The sequence below is a fragment of the Nilaparvata lugens genome, chromosome X (assembly GCF_014356525.2).
Source record: "Nilaparvata lugens isolate BPH chromosome X, ASM1435652v1, whole genome shotgun sequence".
NCBI lineage: Eukaryota > Metazoa > Arthropoda > Insecta > Hemiptera > Delphacidae > Nilaparvata > Nilaparvata lugens.
In genome coordinates this window covers 104,757,203-104,782,119 of record NC_052518.1, presented here as the reverse complement: position 1 = coordinate 104,782,119, position 24,917 = coordinate 104,757,203, and the positions used below count along the sequence as shown (strand labels likewise).

Here is a 24,917-nt window from a genome sequence, read left to right as displayed (position 1 = left end):
CGGAGGACTCGTCCGATGGAAGGATCCATAGGATAGAGAACGACGATTGAGTCAGAGAGAGAAAGACTTTCACTGTCGTTTGGTTGGTTGGTTGAGTAAAAGTTGGTCTGTGGTCTGGGGAGGCATGAGGCTCTCTACAACGACAGACGTCAGTATGGTTCACCGTCTGCCGGTGTGAACGTGTTACACTGCCCTATGTGGATTACCTCTTTAGTGCTTCTCTCTCGTTTCACTGCTTTCGACCAGATAGAGGTTAGTTCATGTGATAACATAACATAAGTAATACAAACCTATCAAGTGTTACTAATTTCTTACTGTATTAAAAGGATACAATAGAATAGAATATCAATAGATAACCTATTACTAATTTCTCAAAGTATTTATTCATTTATTAATAATCATTTAAATCTGAGGATTTTTCATCAGAGAAATACATCATACAATTCTTTAATCTATGTAATATCATAGAGAACAATAGCGTAAGTAGATATCCCATGGTATAGGGAATTTATGTCGCAACTTTTACTGTTATCTCAAGCCGATTTCTGTCGATTATTGTCAATTTTTACTGTTTTTGGGGTGATAGTGTATGAACGGCACAATTTGAGAGACTACCAGCGTCACACAGCTGCATAGGAAAGAACTACGTGAACTATCGGCTTGGGATAACAGTAAAAGTAGCGACATATCGCCCTATACCATGGGATATCTACTTATGCTATCGTTTCTCTATGGTAATATACAGTCGAACCTCTCCATAACGAACCTCTACTCAACGAAATCCTCTACACAACGAATTTTCACCTGGTCCCATGACATTTTAGAGTTTTAGCTGCTTATTTACCTCTATTTAACGAATTTCGGACCTCTCAACAACAAAGTTTTCTCTTGACTTCAACATACAAAGTGTAGTGTGTATAGGAGCAGACGGTTATTTTCAAGGAATTGTTTAGTTTCAGCAAAAAGGTCAATAGACTAAAAATAATGTCAATTCAGGTAGGAATAAGATAGGGTGGTAGACAGTTAATAGAGGGTGAAACACATGTCGGAAATTGAATGCAAGTTACTGGATATTGAATTCCAAGAACTTGTCATTATTGTAGACCAGGCAGGTGAACGACTGGACTTCCCCATTCTTGCTTTTGTCACACATTTCAATTCTTTGAACTGACTATGATGATGATAGCTGTGACGAACCTGAGGAGAAGAATCCGTCAGATCAAGAAGTTCTAGAGGCTTTCAAAATTATCAGGCAGGGATTAAAACTGAAAAATAGTGTACCAGACATGTCTGACTGTTTCAATAGATGTGAGTCGTTTATCGAACATGATTTTTTATTAAAATGCAAAATTGAACCGAAATTTACTCACTTTTTCAAATATAAAACATTAAAAATAGAAAAGTTTATATTTATAGTGAAGTTATTGACAAAATAACCGTATTTTGCGTTCTATCTAATAGTAGTGTAAAGAATTGAAAAATATTGCTACAGAGTATGTACTTTGATTAAACTCCACTAATAGTACAAATCAAGCTTTCTGAAAATAAATTGGTGAGTTTACTTACTTATTACTTTCTATAAATATTCAAAAAACATGTTTTTTTCAAACAGCATGAATTTTCAAATTTCCATTGATTAATATTGGCCTAATAGGTACCCTACCTACGTTCGCGATGATATGTTCTATGTACCATATTCATTTATTTACCGCCGTGTTACGATATTATAAGATCCATGAGATCGTGGCAGTTTTCTTGACAGAACCTCTCAATAACGAATACCTCTCTGCAGCGAAGAATCGGCTTATACATGTAGGGGATAGGAAATTAGCAAATGACGCATCATCACGTTTCAACTACTCAACTGATTAACTTGCCATTTTGCATATTATATTCTTAATTTACTGAGGATGGTTATAGGCTTATTCAAAATTCTTCAAAGTTTCAGTTGGTCAAGTTTTCAGTTCGTCAAGATTTAGACATTTGCAGAGCACGGTTTACCTGCAAGTAATATAAAACAAGAGTCGAGAAGAACTTTTTTGTACAAAACTACAAAAAAAACTACAAAACTACTCCTTCCTACAAAACTACAAAACTACTCCTTCCAGTTTTAAAGCAGAGTATAGAGTTACGGATCAATGTAGTTCACAGTTCTCTCTGATTTTATGAGAATCAATTTCGAAAGAAACTATATTTCTTATCGGATATCTCATCATCTCACTTCTTTCATTATCATCTTACCTATTAGATCCTAATTTTCATGTTTACCTCCAGGGGACAGTTATCAATAGTCAATACGGAGAAACAGTGAATTATGAAAATTAATTTCTTCTGACTTCATTTTTTACTTTCCTTGCCCTATTTCCGTAGGTAAGGAAAGTATTGCTTTCCGAAAAAAATTATGGTTCCCCAATTTCTAAATTTCTATACGTTTCAAGGTCCCCTGAGTCCAAAAAAATGGTATTTGGGTATTGGTCTGTATGTGAATGTGTGTGTGCGTGTATGAGTGTATGTGCGTCTGTGTACACGATATCTCATCTCCCAATAACGGAATAACTTGAAATTTGGAACGTAAGGTCCTTACAATATAAGGATCCGACACGAACAATTTCGATCAAATGCGATTCAAGATGGTGGCTAAAATGGCGAAAATGTTGTCAAAAACAGGGTTTTTCGCGTTTTTCCCGAAAACGGCTCCAACGATTTTGATTAAAGTTATACCTAAAATAGTCATCAATAAGCTCTATCAACTGCCACAAGTCCCATATCTGTAAAAATTTCAGGAGCTCCGCCTCATCTATGCAAAGTTTGATTTTAGATTCTCAATTATCAGGCTTCAGATACAATTTAAACAAAACATTTCGAGTGGAAAAGATTGAGCATGAGAATCTCTACAATAACATCCAGTAACATCTACATCATATGTCCAGTAACATTTTCACCTAGAATTAAAAATAATCTCGAAATCCGAGAAAATGTGATTATACAATTGCAAACTGTTGGCAACTGTTGATTCTATTAAATGATTCACTATGAAGAGATAGCAGACCTCGTGTGTCTCCAGCGTTATTTCCCTGTCACCAGCTGGCTCAAATCTTTGAATAGTAGACTTGAGAGGCGCGGGAACACTAGCGTCACGTGATCAATTTTCATAACGGCAAGGAAAGTTGTGCGCCACACCAGATTTTTTCCATTGCATTCATGTTGTTACTAGACTAGTTGACTGTTTTCTGGAACATCTAATAATCTTTGTTTCATTTTAAAAATTTAACGCAAATTATTAACAGTACTCTTATGGAATATAAAGATTAGTTGCAATTTGATGCTTTTAATTTCGGCAAATAGTTGTAACTAGGTTTCAGCTGTGGCAGGCCATATGTCTATCAATATATTTGCACATATGAGCGGTGAAGCAGTGAGTATAACTCACTCTATATAAGACAGAGATGAAATGAGTTTTGAAAATGTGTTGTAGTTTGTGATCCACATAATCTACTGTTGATAGTAATTTTGAATAATATTCTCGTTCAGTGAAGGAAAAAATTTACAATTGAAAATCTTTATCAATCAATGTATTGTGTTTTTAACACAACACTGAGTATGGGAACCCTTCAATAAGTTGGAGACTGTTGTAGATATAATACTGTAACTTTCAGGATAAGCTATTGGTCGAATACTATACCTTTTGACGTACAACTGAATTTCAACCCCTTAGGAGTTAGGGGTAGGAGTTAGGGTGACTTAGGAGTTGTAACTCGAACATTTTACTCTCAAATTACGGTTATCTCGTTCGTTGACACTCTTTATTGAGTGTCAATCATTCACATCAATCATGGGTTGAGCTTATAATGGGTCCGTATCACAGAGACAAGTTCTCACAGAGACAAGTAGTGTTTTTGAACGATATTAGTGTCACAGAGACAAGTTTCATAGGAACAAGTCGTTTTATAAATGGCAGTCTCACAGGAACAAGTTCTCACAGAGACAAGTTGAGTCTCACAGAGACAAGGTGAGTCTCACAGAGACAAGGTGAGTCTCACAGAGACAAGGTCTGTTTCACTGGAACAAGTAGTGTCAGTGGAACAAGAAGAGGGGTAGAGTCCCATTCGAACAAGTGTAGTGTCACAGAGACAAGGTCTGTCTCACAGGAACAAGGTTGGTGTGGTGTGTTGCCTACACATGAAGATGAAGGCATTCCATTTGCTCTAATAAATTGGATGTCATCTGTTTTTTAATATATATACATATATATTATGGTGACATGAATAGAATAGAATGACTGCCTTTATTTTTCTTAGAAAGCGAAGTTAGGGCGCAGTCGACCCTCTCTTACACTCAACTCTCTATCAAGTATTATAACAATACGAAAAAAATAAATACAAATAATATGATTAAAAACAAACAATAGTTAAGTTATCTACTTATTTAAAATAATAACAAATTTTAAATTATTGAAAAGAAAGAGAAAAAAATGACATTGAAAATAATACATAACAATGCTGAATGATAGTATTTTCTGATACTTCATCACTTTAGTAAAAAATAAGACACTACAGAATACAATACAGTAGGCCTACATAGCAACTGAAGTGTTTGCTATACATTTCATTTCCTACTTATTATCACTATGTAAATCTCGAAGTGGATAAGTAAATTACATTATGATTTATTTAAATAGTAAAATAGAATCTTCCTTCAATCAACAAACAACGTCACAAACAACGCTCCTTCAATCCACGTGACATACATATATAAATATATAATTTACATATGTTAATAATGTGGTGACATCATTTGAAGCCAGCTTTAAACGTTTCTCCTGTGGAGAAAAAATGATGAATTTAGTAGACTGTTTAGTGGATCCTAGACATTCAGATTCAAATCTATACATAACAATTGATTCCCCTTTTCATCCAGGATATTTGTGGTTTCTTAAAATTTCGATTTATTGACCGAGCGAAATGAGTTCTAAGATTCAAGTCGACGGCTTTGCATTTCTCTTTATGTTTATATGTTCCGCAATTACGGCGAAACGCAGCAATAGATTACCATGAAATTTGACAGGTATATTTCTTTTAAATTGTGCCTCGACGTATATACAAGGTTTTTTGAAAATTTTGCATTTTAAGGTTAATACAATAGGTAAAGTCTCCTTCGAACGCCAATATTACAGTAAAAATCAGAATAGAATCATCCATAATAATTCAGCTGTTGAGTGGATTTTTAATTGCATGCAATAACGCATGCAATTAATATATCAATGTAACTTAGTAAAAAATCAGCTGTCGTGTTGACTATTCATTGCATGCAATGACGCATGCAATTAATAACGGAAAGAAAACATAGTATTTTCTCTCGACCTTTATCTGCTTTCAACTCGGTCTGACCTGTTGCCAGTAAGTTGAAGGAGATTAGATTTTGATGTTAGCATATTTTTGATACACTAACCCCAACAGCCATTAGCCGTTTTCACACCGACATCTTGCCGACACAACATACAAACAGGATTTACTCTTATGGACAGTATGAGACGAGGCTGTGTTTTATAACTGCGCGAGGTCTACTGTTCATAGAACTACTAGTCCAGGATTAAAATGTTGTTTTACCAAAATCATCAAATATTTAATAATTCGATACAATGATACATGTACAAATGTGAAGCTGACTTGCACCGAGGTAGAATCAATTTAATCTTAAATAATTTGAAATATATTTCAAGTTGTTAGGCTTCATTAATTCATTGAACACCTATTTTATCATTATGTGTTATCAGAACCTATTAGAATTATGTAGATTGCCTTCAATGAATAAATTGAGTTCCATGTAAATGTATTATTTCTACCAAACTCCAAAATAACTATTTCAATGTGACTTTTAATTGTTCAGTCAATATAAAATAATTTTGATTCTGCAGTAACTTATACATAAGTGATATCAATGTAAGAAAGAACAGATTATATACTTCTAGATGAATGTAACAATATTGGAAAGATGTTATCCAACGGTATTTGAATACCCCCCTGACTGTTACTGTATGGGAGTACCACCAGTAATTTATAAGTTTTCAATTCGTCAAAAGAGTGGTTATAGATAAAATAGTGTACTCAACGGTTATAATCTTCTCCTATCTATATTTTTTCTTCTTATTATTGTTCATCTTCTTCCTCTTCTTCCTTATTCTTCTGTCTCCTTTTTCTATTATCTTCTTCTTCTTCTCGCTTGTTCTTCTTCTCCTCCTGTCATCTTCTTCTTCTTCTCTTTTTCTTCTTCCTCTAGCTTTGTCCGGCAAGGACTGATTGTTTTGTATTATGGAGTCCCTTTTGTATAAGGTACCAAGAACAATAACAGAGATATTTCCAGGGCTCTAGAGAATAATAATACTAATCCCCTCTGTCCTTTTGCTAAGTTGAAAAGTGTAGCAACGTGAGTTGAAATGTATAAGTTGACCTAAATTTTTGAAGGCTGATCTTCGAATTGATAAAATTATAGAAACATGATCACAAGCAAATCCCTATAGAATATAATGGAGATGGAGACTATTCCTTTTAACAGAATCATGTTTCTCATCATTATCACCATCCTCAAATTATACGAGTCGATCCATCCGGCGTATTCACGCATGATGTGTGCAGAAAATCTCACTCACACTGACTGTACAACTGTGAGATTAACTATTCTAAGTCAAGGACTCTAAGACTCTCTGTTGTGAGGCCGGGTGATATAATTATTCTCGAGTGACGTTTTCATGTGAAAATTTAGATTTTTCTCCCCTCACAGGTTTTTACCTTGAGCATTATTGTTCCAAAAAAATTGTGTATCATCTTGTTTTTATATGTATGTAAATAATGTGTGTGTATGTTGAACAATAAGAAATTTGAATAATCAAGATTGATATCCAGTTCTTCAAACTGAAAATAGATGCAGACGTGAATAACAAAAAAATTAAACATACAGTACCTCATATATGCAGTTTCACAATTCTGTAGACAAAGTTAGAATAAATCAATAGAACAGTTAATTTCAATAGTGCCATGTACTATGAAAAAAAAAACAAAATGGTACTGGCTCAGTAGATCAAGTAGAATAGAATAGTAATTTAAAAAGAACTCAGATATCCAAAGTTTCATTGACCGAGCGAAGTGAGGTCTAAGATTTAAGTCGACGGTTTTGCATTCTCTTTATGTCCAAATATTTTTGTTCCGCATTTACGGCGAAACACGGCATTAGATTTCAATGAAATTTAACAGGTATGTTACTCTTAAATTGCGCGTCAACGTTTATATATATACAAGGTTTTGAAATTTTGCATTTTAAGGATAAAACAAAAGGAAAAAGAGTCTCTTTCAAACGCCAGTATTACCGTAAAAATCAGACTATAGAACTATTCATCATAAATCAGCTGTCGAGTGGACTATTAATTGCATGAAATGACGCATGCAATTAATATCCCAATGTTATTTGGTAAAAATCAGCTGTCGTGTGAACTATTGCAAGCGATGAGGCATTCAATATTGATAACTTAAAGTAGTTAGCTTGTTATTTTCTCTCGACTTTTCTCTGCTTTCAACTCGGTAAGTAGGTATTTCAACTCGGTATGATAGAAGTTTTTTACAACAAATTATTATCATTCTAATTATAATAATTATACTTAATCATAATTATTGACGATACATTTCAAACAGCCATTAGTGGCTTAGACATCGATATTTCGCCGAACGTTAACAGCACATAATTCACCCTGATGGAGGCTGTGGTTTTTAACTGCGCGAGGTCTACTGTTCACAGACTACTAGTTATTTTTCCAACTGAATAGTTCAACAAATTCTATTGAGAGACATCAAAGGAAAATGCAAGGTGCTGCATTGTGATAAAGTTACGTTCGGCAGACGCCAGTGTGTTTTCGATGAAAATGGAAAATATGCAACAGAAGCTCTGGCATCCAATTATAATATTTTACCTGATTTCATGAAGAGTATGAATGAACGCAACTTCAGATCTCATCGAAAGTTTTAAAGATAGATTTCTCTAAAAGTGCTTTTTACTCAAAGGAATAGTATATTCAACATTACTTCACATGAATGGTATAATGTTTTCTTCCCTGTGTGTGGTGTTGTATTTGTTACTGTGGGCTGTGTATTTTTTGTTCGACCATTTAGATTTTTTGACAAGTTCCAGATCCCCTGATTTAGGTGAGCAGTGATGCTATTCAATCTATCTATCTAGTTACATCTATGCATGTAACTGGTTCATGATTTGAAACAGAAACAACATTATGTAATGCACTTACCAAATGAGTCCCAAAATAAGCACTACCAAATGCACTTCCAACTGGACAGTTGGGTTAAGCAAGCTTCAAGCTAGTTGAAGGCTAGCTGACATTCCCCTACACTTATGGAGGCTTATAACATTAATCCATTGTACCTTGTTGTTCAATATTGTTTTTTCTCTAATAAACAAAATAAAATAATTTTTCTCTCCACAGATGCAAATCTTAAACCACAACCACATCTGCAAAGAAAATTAGTTGTAAATAGGCTACAATAGGACTAGGACATGGTTGACGGGATCAATTCTACTTATTTAATATTCACTCTATAGTATTCACTGATTTTCCAGATTTGAATGGAATAAAAAGCTTTCAAGAAGAAAGAATATAGGTTCAAAGTTTCGATCAGTGATTTACTTGTCAAGTGATCAAATTGACTATATTGATTGTTTTTCATAGAGGGATAAACTGAGAAATAATAAGTACAAGTTTTATAAAAATTGTTCTGTATTAAAAATTTGCCTGAAAACAAAATTATCAAAATAATCTATCACTTTTAAACAAAGTAGGCTATATATATATATATATATATATATATATATATATATATATATATATATAGATAGACATATAGACATAGCATGTACATTATTATTGTATCAACGGTAAAATAATTGACAAAATTAAATATCATTTGCATATTTTATGTAGTATTGAAAAGCAGTAGTAATCTACTTAATTGCTTCTTAAATTTCATATTTCTTTGATAAATGATTCTTCTTAACCAAGTAGGAAATATACAGCATCTATTATAGAGATATTAGTTGTCAAGAATCAATTAGTACTCAAAGAAAAATCATGTGTGTAGGCCTTTTGGCCTAATTATACTAGTGATATATTAAAAGAAAGATTAATTATTAGTAAGTTGATGAATAATAAAGATCGATTATAATGGGAATTATTGATTACAAAAAAATATAAGTACACATTTCAATTTTATTATTATTATTAGCTTATGGCTTTGAAGGGCGGGGAGACCCAAGGATGTTCCACCTCGCCGTACGTAGTACAAAGTAAGGGGTTAACCAGACACTATTATAGGAAGCTATCACTTGAAATTTACACTTTTCCCTTCGAAAAGTGAAAATCAGTAAATTAACTTAATAGAGTCTTTCTTGAAAACTTCCAATCCAAGACAAAAATGTGTACTGTATGTACAGTATTATATTTTACAATAAAAATCAAATCTACTACTAGCTTAAGTAGGCTACTCGAATGTAGAATGCTAGTAGAAAGCTTTTATTCTTGTACCTACTAATTTTCCATATAAAAATTTTATGTACAGTATTATATTTTACAATAAAAATCAAATCTACTACTAGCTTAAGTAGGCTACTCGAATGTAGAATGCTAGTAGAATGCTTTTTTCTGTACCTATTATAATTTTTCATATAAAAAACTTATGTACAGTATTATATTTACAGTAAAAATCAAATCTACTACTAGCTTAAGTAGGCTACTCGAATGTAGAATGCTAGTAGAATGCTTTTATTCTTGTACCTATATAATTTTTCATATAGATATTTTATGTACAGTATTATATTTTACAATAAAAATCAAATCTACTACTAGCTAAGTAGGCTACTCGAATGTAGAATGCTAGTAGAATGCTTTTTTCTTGTACCTATTATAATTTTTCAATATAAAAATTTTTGTACAGGTTTTTCATATAAAAATTTTATGTACAGTATTATATTTGAAAACTATCAAAAGTTCTATTTGCCATACGAAGTGGCATTGAGACGCGACTTGCACACTCGCGTACATTACATTTTAAATAGATACGCGTTTGGTCGCTGGAGGTCACCCGATAGAAAAATCCATCGTCAATATGATATAATGTAGTATTGCGGTGCGTTACGATTTCCTTGACCAATTCCATGTCGACTGAATGTGTTTTGTCAACTATTGAACTCGCAACGCAAACGCACAGGTAGCATCCTCGTAGAGGGGAGGCAAACAATACTGAACAAAAATCTATTTTTTGCAGGAAGGGTACAATATAGAAAACACATGTTAAATATTTCCTGCCGCCAAAGTGCAGTACTTTATACCTGGCAATAGAATTTTTAGAAATAGAAGCATTTGGTTAACTTTGGTTTTACGCTTCAGTGAACATAGTCTATGAGCAGGGTAGTTCTACCTGGACACCACCGATGACAAATTGACCGGCTTTCCAGAAGTACCTAACGGGAAACATTTGCTTTGTTTCATGGAAGCAAGGCATTGTAATACTGAATGAGTATTTATAGTTCTATAAAGCAAGGCCTTTTGGTTCTAATACCCGAGACGTCAGTCTGCAGATTGTTGTTATGGAATGCAGAAAACTTCTTTCACCAACCTTAGACAATAAATGCTGTTTCAAAAGATTGAAAAGATAGCATGCCGCTTCCAAAATCTATGGATATGGTTTATGTACTATATATTATATATATATATATTATATATATATATATATATATATATATATATATATATATCTGTGAGTGTAGCGTAAGGGACACACTATTATTCACCCACCATATAGCATATAATATATCGAACTCTGTCACTCCACTCAACCAACATCACTCTCTTACACATACCCTTTCCTTCGGGCTCACTATCTCGCACTCTCTCTCTCTCTCTCTCTCTCTCATGATAATGAAATAAAACGCAGATTTCTGTCTTTGACACTAATATCATGCTTTAGTTAGATCAATTATGTTTCAATGCCATCTAAATCTAGGTGAACTATTGTAACACATAAACTAATAATTAAAACCACCCTAAATAACCTTGATTAGTCTCAACCGATATGGTTTACAGTAACTTTAAGGACATGACAATAAGACAATAATTGTGGGTTGAAAACGTAATTTTGAATATTTATTATAATAAATATAATCCCATTTTTCTGGTGCTCCAAACTCGTTATTTAATAATAAACCTACAGTTTAAGAGCCATCACTGATAAATATGTCACTTAGTATAAATACAGAAGAACAAAAATCATAAACCTTATTCCGGGACACTTTCTCATTAATTCTTAATTCTCGTATAGCCTATGTGTATGATAAACGAAATTTGAATTTGAAATCACAACATTTTTTGAAAAACATACAGTTTTGAATTACGTGCTTATTCTACGAAAATTGAAACCCCTTTCTTAGCTGGCGTCTAGGAATAAGAAATATTGACCGATAAATACAAACAATTTGGATGTTGATTAGGCGAATAGGCCTTGTCTAAAGGATTCAGCTTATAGTCTGTTATACAATAAATGAGCAATTCAATTCATAACATCTTAGTAGTCATCTTATGAATAGTGTAATCATTCATCAAATCAGTCTTATCAAGTCATAATTATCATCACCCAGTACAATTGAATAAATTAAGTCATACATTGAAAAAAGACATAAACTATTTATAAACTCACAGCACTGAATATCACATTTTCAACAATTTGAAAATTAATTTACGGAACAATAAGCATTTTCATTCAGAATTACATTTAGTGCGTTTTTTAATTTATTCAGAGGCAAGTTTCTTCTAATATAAGATAAAGGCAGATTATTGAACATGGAGTACACTAGATAGGAATAAATTTCAAGCTCTTACTCAATCTGACATTAGGAGTTACAATACTCTAGTAGTCCAGATAACAGTAGACCTCACTGAACATCCTTTGCAATGTGGTAACAAGAATATTCAGCCATCTACTAGAAATGCTATCTACTAGGAATAAAGTCATTTAATAATATCAGGGCTTTTTTAAAATGTTGCCAATGGCCCCACTAAGAAATCTGATCAGGCTGGTTGGAGACTTCCAATCAACCACATTACATTACATTACATTACCAGGGCTACCAGACATTGTTTTGCAGTAGTCGTACTATATCATAATGGAAAAAGTAGAACTTTGATATGAAAGTAATGAACTCACTCCGCTACAAATAAAATCTATTGGTGTGCTAATCTAAATGTTGCACTACTTCAATCCTGTAAAAATGAATACCGGTATAATACTTATTCTGAATTGATGGAATCCCAAGTCCCATTGCGCTTATGATAATTTTAAATGTTACTTTATTAACTCAGTAAGTTCAGAAAGTTATTGCTCATTGAATCAGAGCTACGATTCAAAAGATGATTTGGGAATTATCAAGTGCATTTTTTGTTTTTCACTGGGATTTTCATTTTGTAACATGTAGAGACGCTTGTAGAACAACAATCTGTTAAATTTTTTATGGGAAAGATTCATGAGAAAATGATGTTTTTCATTGACATTATCATCCGTAACTCGGACGCCATGATAAATCTTGGCATCTAAAGCTGCGTTTATACCACAGCTGTGTTTCCTCACAGATTATTATAGATTGAACGGCACATGAAAAACACATATGTTCATCATGTGTATGATAAGTTATGTTCAATCTAATAGAATCTATAGAATCTATTGGTGTTGACGCAGCTTTACTCTGTGACTGTCTGGTTAATATTATATCAATTTGAATATTTACAATTCGAGACCGCAGCTCGGAAAAAGAAGAGATGATTAGCTCATAATATCGGGGACCGAGCTTCGCTCAGGAGTACAAAAGCATAAACAATTTATTACGAAAGAAGGAATTATAATGAAAAACCATTTTGGCCATGTGGTTTTTAAGAAGCGGTGATGAATAGGTCTGGTAGGCTATTTGGCTTTATATATTCCATTTCATATTCATATTGATTATTCTTTCGGGTTGAAGGTTATATGTAACGTATTAGATATATTGGAATAGTTATCTTGGAGTTTGGTAGAAATATATTACATTTGCATAGAACTCAATTTATTTATTTATTTATTTAGTTATCTTCTATCTAATTCTAATAGGTTACCAACCCATCCCTATCTTATATGATAAACCTTTAATCATAATCATATACCTGCATGATTAAAAAACAGCAGACATTCAATTACTAGAACAAATAATGGATGCCTTCAAGTTCAGATGTAGGCAACACGCCTAACTTCTTCCTACATTCGCTACCTTGTCTCTATGACACAGACCTTGCTTCTGTGAAACACCTTGTTCCAGTGGGAACTTGCTTCTGTGAGACTGTCATTTATAACGCTACTACTTTGGACGGAGACCTTGTCTCTATGAAACTGCTTGTCTCTGTGGGAACTTGTTCCTGTGAGACTGCCATTTATAAAATACTTGCTCCTGTGAAACTTGTCTCTGTGACACTAATATCGTTCAAAAAACACTACTTGTCTCTGTGAGAACTTGTCTCTGTGAAACATCCCCCTTATAATTTATTATAGTTTCATTCCTTAGAACAAATTGAAAATGCATTCTCCGTAGTTGAATGAACTCATTGGTTCAATGTATTCTGTACAATATCTGTATATCTACTGTAATATAATTAACCAGGAACTCTTCAACACTGAACTATGAAATCTAAAATATCGACTTCTCAGTCCTCATAATGGGGTGATCCTTTGAGGTGATCATAATATTCTTTAACACTGAACTATGGAATCTAAAATATGGACTTCTACTCATTGGGGTGATCATAATATTCTTTTCCTACAGATACCTTGAAAATTGACCATTTCTGCACTGATTGCAGGCCGCAAAGAATCACTTTTCCGCACTAGTGCGCAAAGTGAGTACTTTGCGTACTCCAGATTTGCAGCATGACAACGCAAAATAGTTAGTAGGTTATATGGAGCACCAGTGCAGCAAAATCAAAATTAAGTTGGTAATACTCATAGTGAGGCCAACGTTATAATAGCAGTGGAGAACAGCGTTGCCTTGCCATTATGTGCCTTGATTATAGAATGATTACATAAGATAAACCCCCTTCAAGCAGTCAGATATATTTTCAATTGAATTACTAATCATTATAATTCAATTATTATTATTATTCAATTTTAAATAAATTAAGGTTTTTGTTAATAATAAAATTACACAGAAAAACATTTGATAGATTTCAGGGAATTTTACCCATAATTACCCACTTTTCATATTCAATGGTATCTGTAGGAAAAATTTAATGTGAAATACGTGCGCAATGTTCCTCTGCTGCACTCAAGAAACCATTCCGCCCTCGCCTACGGCTCGTGTGTAAACGTTTCTTTCGGTGCAGCAAACAGTCACTTTGCGCACTAGTTGCACAAATAACCATTTCTAAACATGAGAAAAACATTTCAGTAACTATCAATCTGTTGACAAATGTCATATCTTCACATTCATGTTATCACATGCTTCAACACAATTTAAACATTACTGTTGACTATGAGATGTCTGATAACAAGTTAACAAGGAGATAAAAATGACGGAAAAGCGGTTTACGTATGTTGCATGAGGTAATCCGCGTTATCGAGAACTTTCAAAACAGCAGACAAGTGAAGCGGGCAATTTCTGTGGCCCTTAGGCTACGGAAATCACCTTGAATACTCTCTAACCGGTGAAGGTGAATGTTCTTTCGTAACAACTTACCTTTATGCGTAAGTGTAACTAGTTTACATCATAAAAGTGTAATAATATCATTCATCAACCTTCAATGGTTTAGCGTCATTAAAATAGGATTCGGTTGGATTTCTAGTCCTGGGATTGCAGGACTCTGTCTTGGACTCTGTCCGATCCTCTGGAGACTCTTTAAAGAGTATAGGAAATTGTCAAGGACTATTTGTCAAAAAAATAAAGGAATACATATAAACATATATTATATACATCACATTCCACAGTGTACATTGCAATTTAATCCTCCCAAAAGCCTCATTCTCCATCCATAAATTCTTGAATACTGTAGTAAACCCCATTTGCTAATATTTTCTCAATGCCTTGTCAATGCCTTCTATAGACGGTAGCTGATACAGGTTTAATTATGTAATATTAACTGTTCATTCTCATCTAAAATAACCAATTATATTTTATCAAGCAAGAAATAATTGTTAAAAGACGTTCTGGCAACAGAGCAAAGCGAGAAAGAGATACGCTATCCGCTTTGTTGAATGATAGACAAGGATAGCAATACCATGGCTAATCAAACACTGCCATTATAACGTGGACCTGACTGTAGTGCACTACTATGACGTGAGGTTCACATCAGTGGCGAAAATAGAATATATTTTTTTTGGCAAGGTTAACGTAACGTAAGTGATTTTGAGTCACCATCATACTTTATATCCGTTTGCTGCCATATTCAGAGGGTAATTCGCGCTGAACGCCTAATCATTCTTTCTTCATTTCACATTAGTTTTCTATTACCATCAAAGTTACATGCATTCTACACTAATTATAAATTTCTATAAATTGAAAAGAGTCACATGGAGACTTTTGAATTAATCATTTTGGGGATGTTTCACAGAGACAAGTTCTCACAGAGACAGTAGTGTTTTTGAACGATATTAGTGTCACAGAGACAAGTTTCACAGGAGCAAGTATTTCTATAAATGGCAGTCTCACAGAACAAGTTCCCACAGAGACAAGCAGTTTCATAGAGACAAGGTCTCCGTCCAAAGTAGTAGCGCTATAAATGGCAGTCTCACAGAAGCAAGTTCTCACTGAAACAAGGTGTTTCACAGAAGCAAGGTCGGTGTCGTAGAGACAAGGTAGCGAATGTAGGAAGAAGTTAGGCGTGTTGCCTACATCTGAACTTGAAGGCACTCCATTATTTGTTCTAGTAAATTGAATGTCTGCTGTTTTTCAATCATGCAGGTATATGTTTATGATTGAAGGTTTATCATATAAGATAGGATGGGTTGGTAACCTATTAGAATTAGATAGAAGATAGATAGAATTATGAAGATAACTTAAATATATAATTGAGTTCTATGCAAATGTAATATATTTTACCACAACTCCAAGATAACTATTCCAATATATCTAATAGTATATATAAACCTTCTACCCGAAAGAATAATCCAATATGAATATGAATGGAAGATATAAAAGCCAAATAGCCTACCACTGACCTATTCATCCGCTTCTTAAAAACCTCATGGCCAAAATGGTTTTTCATTATACTTCCTTCTTTCGTAATAAATTGTTTATGCTTTTGTACTCCTGAGCGAAGCTCGGTCCCCGATATTATGAGCTAATCATCTCTTCTTTTCCAAGCTGCGGTCTCGAATTGTAAATTCAAATTAATATAATATTAACATTATTAACTTCAGACAGTCACAGAGTAAAGCTGCGTTAACAACAATAGATTCTATAGATTCTATTAGATTGAACATAACTTATCATACACATGATGAACATATGTGTTTTTCAAGTGCCGTTCAATCTATAATAATCTGTGAGGATTGGTGTAAACGCCGCTTTAGATGCCAAGATTTATCATGGCGTTCCGAGTTACGGATGATAATGTCAATGAAAAACTTCATTTTCCTCATGAAATCTTTCCCATAGAAATTAAACAGATTGTTGTTCGACAAGCGTCTCTACATGTTACAAAATGAAAATCCCAGTGAAAAACAAAAAGTGCCACTTGATAATCCCAAATCATCTTTTAATCGTAGCTCTGATTCAACTGAGCAATAACTTTCTGAACTTACTGAGTTAATATTAAAAATTATCATAAGCGCAATGGGACTTGGGATTCCATCAATTCAGGATAAGTACATCTCGGTATTCATTTTTACAGGATTGAAGTAGTGCAACATTTAGATTAGCACACCAATAGATTTTATTGTAACGAAGTGAGTTCATTACTTTCATATAAAAGTTCTACTTTTCCATTATGATATGTATATTGACGACTACTGCAAAACATGTCTGGTAGCCCTGGTAATGTAATGTAATATATAATAAATGTAATGTAATATAATGTGATCGTATGGTTGATTGGAAGTCTCCAACCAGCCTGATCAGATTTCTTATGCTGTGGCAAACATTTTAAAAAAGACTGATATTATAACAATGACTTTATTCCTAGTAGATAGCATTTGTAGTAGATGGCAAAGGATTCTCGTTACCACATTGCAAAGGATGTTCAGTGAGGTCTACTGTTATCTGGACTACTAGAGTATTGTAACTCCTAATGTCAGATTGAGTAAGAGCTTGAAATTTATCCCTATTTAGTGTACTCCATGTTCAATATCTGTCCCTATCTTATATTAGAAGAAACTGGCCTCTGAATAAGTTAAAAAACGCACTAAATCTAATTCTGAATGAAAATGTTATTATTCCGTAAATTGATTCTCAAATTATTGAAAATGTGATATTCAGTGCTGTGAGATTATAAATAGTTTTTTTTTCAATGTATGACTTAATTTATTCAATTGTAATGAGTAATGATAATTATGACTTGATAAGACTGATTTGATGAATGACTACACTATTCATAAGATGACTACTAAGATGTTATGAATATTGAATTGCTCATTTATTGTATAACAGACTATAAGCTGAATTCTTTAGACAAGGCCTAATCGCCTAATCTACTTACATCCAAATTGTTTGTATTTATCGGTCAATATATTTCTTATTCCTAGACGCCAGCTAAGAAAGGGGTTTCAATTTTCGTAGAATAAGCACGTTTTTCAAAAAATGTTGTGATTTCAAATTCAAATTTCGTTTATCACACACATATACGAGAATTTAGAATTAATGAGAAAGTGGCCCGGAATAAGGTTTATGATTTTTGTTCTTCTGATGGCTCTTTAACTGTAGGCTTATTAATAACGAGTTTAGAGCACCGGGAAATGGGATTTTATTTTATTATAATAAATATTCAAAATTACGTTTCCAACCCACAATTACTGTCTTTTGTCATGTCCTTAAAGTTACTGAAAACCATATCGGTTGGGACTAATCAGGTTTATTTAGGGTGGTTTAATTATTAGTTTTTGTGTTACAAATAGTTCACCTAGATCTAGATGGCTATTGAAACATTATTGATCTAACTAAAGCATGATATTAGTGTCAAATATAGAAATCTGCGTTTCAATTCATTATCATGTGTGTGATAAGAGAGAGGGGAGAGAGTGAGCGAGAGAGAGAGAGAGAGAGAGAGAGAGAGAGAGAGAGAGAGATTGAGAGAGAGGAGTGAGAGTGAGAGAGAGAGAGAGCCCGAAGGAAAGGGTATGTGTGAGAGAGAGTGATGTGGTTGAGTGGGAGTGAGAAAGTTCGATATATTATATATGCTATATGGTGGGTGAGGAAATAATGTGGATCTTATGCGACACTACATATATATATATATATATATATATATATATATATATATATATATATCTATAGTGCTAAAACCATATCCATAGATTTTGGAAGCGGCATGTCTTTCAATCTTTTCAATCTTATCTTTTAAATCTGAAACAGCATTTATTGTCTAAGGGTGGTGAAAGAAGTTTTCTGCATTCCATAACAATAATATGAAATTTAAGAAGCAATTAAGTAGATTACTACTGCTTTTCAATACTACATAATTTGCAAATGATATTTAATTTTGTCAATTAATATATTATTTACCGTTGATACGATAATGATGTAACATGGTATCTTTGTTATGTATATATAGCTACTTTGTTTAAAAGTGATAGATATTTCGATATTTTTGTTCAGGCAAATTTTCATACAGAACAATTTTTATAAAACTTGTATTTATATCTCAGTTTATCCTCTATGAAAAACAATCTATATAGTCAATTTGACCACTTGACAAGTAAATCACTGATCGAAACTTTGAAACCTATATTCTGTATTTTTGAAAAGCTTTTATTCAATTCAAATTTGGAAAATCAGTAAATACTATAGAGTGAATAGTAAATATTATAATAAGTAAGTAGAATTGATCCCGTCAACCATATCCTATCGTAGCCTATTTACAACTAATTTTCTTTGCAGATGTGGTTCTGGTTTAAGATAGTATTTCTGTAGAAGTACACTATTAAAGTGTTGGTATATAAATATAGAATTAACGATTTCTTTTGTATTCAAGTTCATACATCGTTTTTTCCACGTTTTTCTTGTATTGCATCTGTGGAGAGAAAAATTATTTTATTTTGTTTAATTACTGAGAAAAAAACAATATTGAACAACAAGGTACAATGGATTAATGTTATAAGCCTCCATAAGTGTAGGGGAGTGTCTTCAACTAGCTTCAAGCTTGCTTAACCCAACTGTCCAGTTGGGAGTGCATTTGGTAGTGCTTATTTTGGGACTGCATTTGGTAAGTGCATTACATAATGGTGTTTCATGTTTCATATTTATGAACCAGTTACATGCATAGATAGATAGATTAAATAGCATTGACTGCCCACCTAAATCAGGGGATTTGGAACTTGTCGAAAAATTTAAATGGTCGAACAAAAAGACACAGCCCACAGTAAAAATACACAAGACACAGGGAAAGAAAGCATAATACCATTCATATGGAGTAATGTTGAATGTACTCTTCCTTTGAGTAAAGAGCACTCTTAGAGAAAATCTCTTTAATTGAGATCTAAAGTTGCGTTCAATTTATTCATCGAAAAAACATACTGGCGTCTGCCGAACGTGACTATCATAATGCAGCACCTTGCATTTCCCTTTGATGTCTCCAATAGAATTTGTTGACCTATTCAGTTGGAAAAAAATAACTAGTAGTCCTGTGAAAATTAGACCTCGCGAAGTTAAAAACCACAGCCTCCATCAGGGTGAATTATGTGCTGTTATGACGTGTCGGCGAAATATCGGTGTGTAAGCCACTAATGACTGTTTGAAATGTATCGTCAATAATTACTGATCTTAAGTAAAATTATTATCATTAGAATGCTAATAATTTGTTGTAAACAGCTACAATCATACCGAGTTGAAGTACACTTTACCAAGTTGAAAGCAGAGAATAGTCGGGAGAAAATAATAAGCTACCTACTTTGAGTATCAATATTGCATGCCTCATCGCTTGCAATAGTTCACACGACAGCTGATTTTTTACCAAATTACATGGGATATTAATTGCATGCTCATTTCATGCAATTAATAATCCACTCGACAGCTGATCTATGATAAATAATCCTATGTCTGATTTTTACGATATACTGGCGTTTGAAAGAGACTCTTTCTCCTTTTGTTTATCCTTGAAATGCAAAATTTCAAAAAACCTTGTACATATACGTTGACGCGCAATTTAAAGAGTAACATACTTAAATTTCATGAAATTTATTGCCGCGTTTCGCCGTATATGCGGAACATAAAAATATTTAAAAATAAAGAGAAATGCAAAACCGTCGACTTGAATCTTAGAGCTTGTCTAGTCTTGATTAATCTCATAGTTGTACAGTCAGTGCCAGTGAGATTTTCTGCGCACACTCATTGTTACCATAATATTTAGATGATGGTATTCTAGATGAAATGGATCGGCGTGAATACGCCGAATGGATCGACTCGTATCATTTGAGGATAATGACACTTAATGATGATGGAACACTTTTCTGTTAAAAGGAATAGTCTCCATTATGTTCTTAGGGGTTTGCTTGTGATCATGTTCCTATAAAGTCGTCATTTTATCAATTCGAAGATCAGCCTTCAAAAATTAGGTCAACTTATACATTTCAACTCACGTTGCTACACGTTTCAACTTAGCAAAACGACATAGGGAATTAGTATTATTATCTCTAGAGCCTGGAAGTATCCCTGTTATTGTTCTTGGTACCTTATACAAAAGGGACTCCATAATACAAAAACAAATCAGTCCTTGCCGGACAAAGCTAGAGAAAGAAGAAGAAGAAGAAGAAGAAGAAGAAGACGACAGGAGGAGGAGAAGAACAAGCGAGAAGAAGAAGATAATAGAAAAAGAAGACAAAAGAAGCAAGAAGGAAGAAGAGGAAGAAGATGAGAAATAATAATAAGAAAAAATCTGGTGTGGTACACTCACACAACTTTCCTTGCTCATTGAACAAGCCTCATTCTTAAAGGAGAATGATTTAGGGGAATAACATAATGATGATTGGCGGCAACATATTTGAAACTACGATCAGACTTCTGTATATGTGCATAATTGTTTTCAGAGTACTTCTTCCTTTGTGTAAATTGTGAAATTCGATATTTTTACTTTCCTTGCCCTATTACCATAGGTAAGGAAAGTATTGCTTTCCAAAAAAAATAAGGTACCCTGATTTCAAGTTTTCTATACGTTTCAAGTCCCCTGAGTCCAAAAACATGATTTTTGGGTGTTGGTCTGTGTGTGTGTAGTGGTTGTGTGTGTGTGTGTGTGTGTGTGTGTGTGTGTGTGTGTGTGGTGTGTGTGTGTGGTTGTGTGTGTTGTGTGTGGTGGTGTGTGTGGTGTATGTGTGTGTGTGTGTTATGTCTGGTGAACACGATAACTCCATCCTAATCGACCGATTGACTTGAAATTTTAAACTTAAGGTCCTTTTACCATGAGGATCCGACAATAAGAAATTCAATTCAAGATGGCGGAAAAAATGGCGGATAATTACTGAAAAACAATATTTTTCACGTTTTTCTCGAAAACGGCTTAACGATTTTCTTCAAATTCATACCATGGATAGCTATTTATAAGCCCTATCATCTGGCATGAGTCTCATTACTGGGAAAATATCAGGAGCTCTGTAATATTCTTGAGAAAAATGGCGGATAATGACGAAAAAAACATGTTTTCACGGTTTTCTCGAAAACGGCTCTAACGATTTTCTTCAAATTTATACCATGGATAGCTATTTATAAGCCCTATCAACTGACATGAGTCTCATTTTGAGAAAATATCAGGAGCTCCGTAATATTCTTGAGAAAAATGGCGGATAATTACTAAAAAACCATGTTTTTCACGGTTTTCTCTAAAACGGCTCTAACGATTTTCTTCAAATTTATATCATGAATAGCTATTCATTAGCCCTATCAACTGACATGAGTCTCATTTCGGGAAAATTTCAGGAGCTCCGTAAATTCTTGAGAAAAATGGCATATAATTACTAAAAAACCATGTTTTTCACGATTTTCTCAAAAATAACTTGACCGATTTTTTCAAATTCATACCCTGTATAGTTATCATCAGCTCTATCAACTGGCATGAGTCTCCTATCTGGGAAACTAATGGGGGGTCCACCCATCCTTGATAAATGGACTTGTAAATGGTATCCTCCTTCTGTGCATGAGGTAGGTAGGTAGCGCAGTTCATAAAAAGAACACAGTCGAGATATTTCATCTATAGAACAGCTGTTTTGACGACTTTGAAAAAATTAGGACTAAAAAAATCATCGAGTTTCACACAATTTACACAAAGAAAAAGGACTCTGAAAACAATAATTATATATACACATATACAGAAGTCTGATCATAGTTTCAAATATGAGCAAGGAAAGTTGTGTGAGTGTACCACACCAGATTTTTTTTTAAAAGTCGTCAAAGCAGCTGTTCTACAGATGAAATATCTCGACTATGTGTTCTTTTTATGAACTGCTCTACCTACCTACCTCATCAACATTAGTTTTCCAGAAATGAGACTCATTCCAGTTGATAGAGCAGATAAATGACTATACAGGATATGAATTTGAAAATAATCGTTGGAGCCGTTTTCGAGAAAACCGTGAAAAACATGGTTTTTTAGTGATTATCCACCATTTTTCTCAATAATATTACGGAGCTCCTGAAATTTTCCCAGAAATGAGACTCATGTCAGTTGATAGGGCTTATGAATAGCTATCCATGGTATAAATTTGAAGAAAATCGTTAGAGCGGTTTTCGAGAAAACCGTAAAAAACATGGTTTTTTAGTGATTATCTGAATTGAATTTCTTATTGTCGGATCCTCATGGTATAAGGACCTAAGTTTAAAATTTCAAGTCAATCGGTTAATTAGGAATGGAGTTATCGTGTTCACAGACATACACACATACACCACACACACATACACACACACAGACCAACACCAAAAATCATGTTTTTGGACTCAGGGGTCCTTGAAACGTATAGAAAACTTGAAATTAGGGTACTTAATTTTTTTGGAAAGCAATACTTTCCTTACGTATGGTAATAGGGCAAGGAAAGTAAAAATATAGATAGGAGAGATTATAACCGTTGAGTACACTATTTTATCTATAACCACTCTTCTCTTGAATTGAAAATTTTAAATTACTGGTGGTACTCCCATACAGTAACAGTCAGGGGTGTGTATTCAAATACCGTTGGATAACATCTTTCCAATATTGTTCCATCCATCTAGAAGTATATAATCTGTTCTTTCTTACATGGATATCACTAATGTATAAGTTACTGCAGTATCAAATTTGGCCTTAACCTGAACAATTGAAAGTCACATTTAAATAGTTATTTTGGAGTTTGGTAGAAATAATTTACATGGAAATCAATCATTCATTAGAGGCAATCTACATAATTCTAATAGGTTCTGATAACCCATAATGAAAATAGGTGTTCAATGAATAAATGAAGCCTAACAACTTGAAATATATTCAAATCATTAAGAATAATTGATTCTACCTCGGTGCTAGTCAGTTTTACATTGTACATGTATCATTGTATTGAATTATTAAATATTTGATGATTTTTGTAAAACGACATTTTAATCCTGGACTAGTAGTTCTATGAACAGTAGACCTCGCGCAGTTATCAAACACAGCCTCGTCTCATACTGTCCATAAGAGTAAACCTGTTTGTATGTTGTGTCGGCAAGATGTCGGTGTGAAAACGGCTAATGGCTGTTGGGGTTAGTGTATCAAAATATGCTAACATCAAAAGCTAATCTCCTTCAACACACTGGCAACAGGTCAGCCCGAGTTGAAAACAGATAAAGGTCGAGAGAAAATACTATGTTTTCTTTCGTTATTGATGCATGCGTCATTGCATGCAATGAATAGTCAACACGACAGCTGATTTTTTACTAAGTTACATTGATATATTAATTGCATGCGTTATTGCATGTAATTAAAAATCCACTCAACAGCTGGATTATATGGATGATTCTATTCTGATTTTTACTGTAATATTGGCGTTCGAAGGAGACTTTACCCATTGATTTAACCTTAAAATGCAAAATTTCCAAAAAACCTTGTATATACGTCGAGGCACAATTTAAAAAGAAATATACCTGTCAAATTTCATGGTAATCTATTGCTGTGTTTCGCCGTAATTGCGGAACATATAAACATAAAGAGAAATGCAAAGCCGTCGACTTGAATCTTAGAACTCACTTCGCTCGGTCAACAAATTCAAATTTTAAGAAACCACAAATATCCTGGATGAAAAGGGAATCAATTGCTATGTAGATTTGAATCTAAATGTCTAGGATACACTATACAGTCCACTAATTCATCATTTTTTCTCCACAGAGAAACGTTTAAAGCTGGCATCAAATGCTGTTAATCTCAAATGCAGAAGTCTTCAGGGTGATTTACAACATTTGATTGGGATTTCGTTTAATAATAATTATACATATTATCTTCCTCTCGTCAGTACTATCTCCCTAAGAGCTTTAGCGATTTCATGCTTGACCATTTTTGCAAGAATCCATGATGTTTTAATCATGGATTTCATGAAAAATGCTAATCTCCCAGAAGCCCAGAATTGTTGATATTCTGGCTATGGATAGAGGTTGACCTAACAAGTGTTGTGCTATAATATGAAACGTTTCGTTACAATTCAATTAAATTCTATCAT

At 33.6% G+C, this 24,917-nt stretch overlaps 1 protein-coding gene across 1 annotated transcript in view; it reads left to right on the top strand.

Annotated features, from left to right (window-relative positions):
• Nucleotides 1-119: 119 nt before the first annotated feature.
• Nucleotides 120-24,917, top strand: part of LOC111054009 (glucose dehydrogenase [FAD, quinone]) — a 68,732-nt gene continuing 43,934 nt past the window's right edge. The window contains exon 1 of the mRNA XM_022340966.2: nucleotides 120-252. The gene's annotated coding sequence lies outside the window, so the exon portion shown is untranslated. The remainder of the gene's footprint in view (nucleotides 253-24,917) is intronic.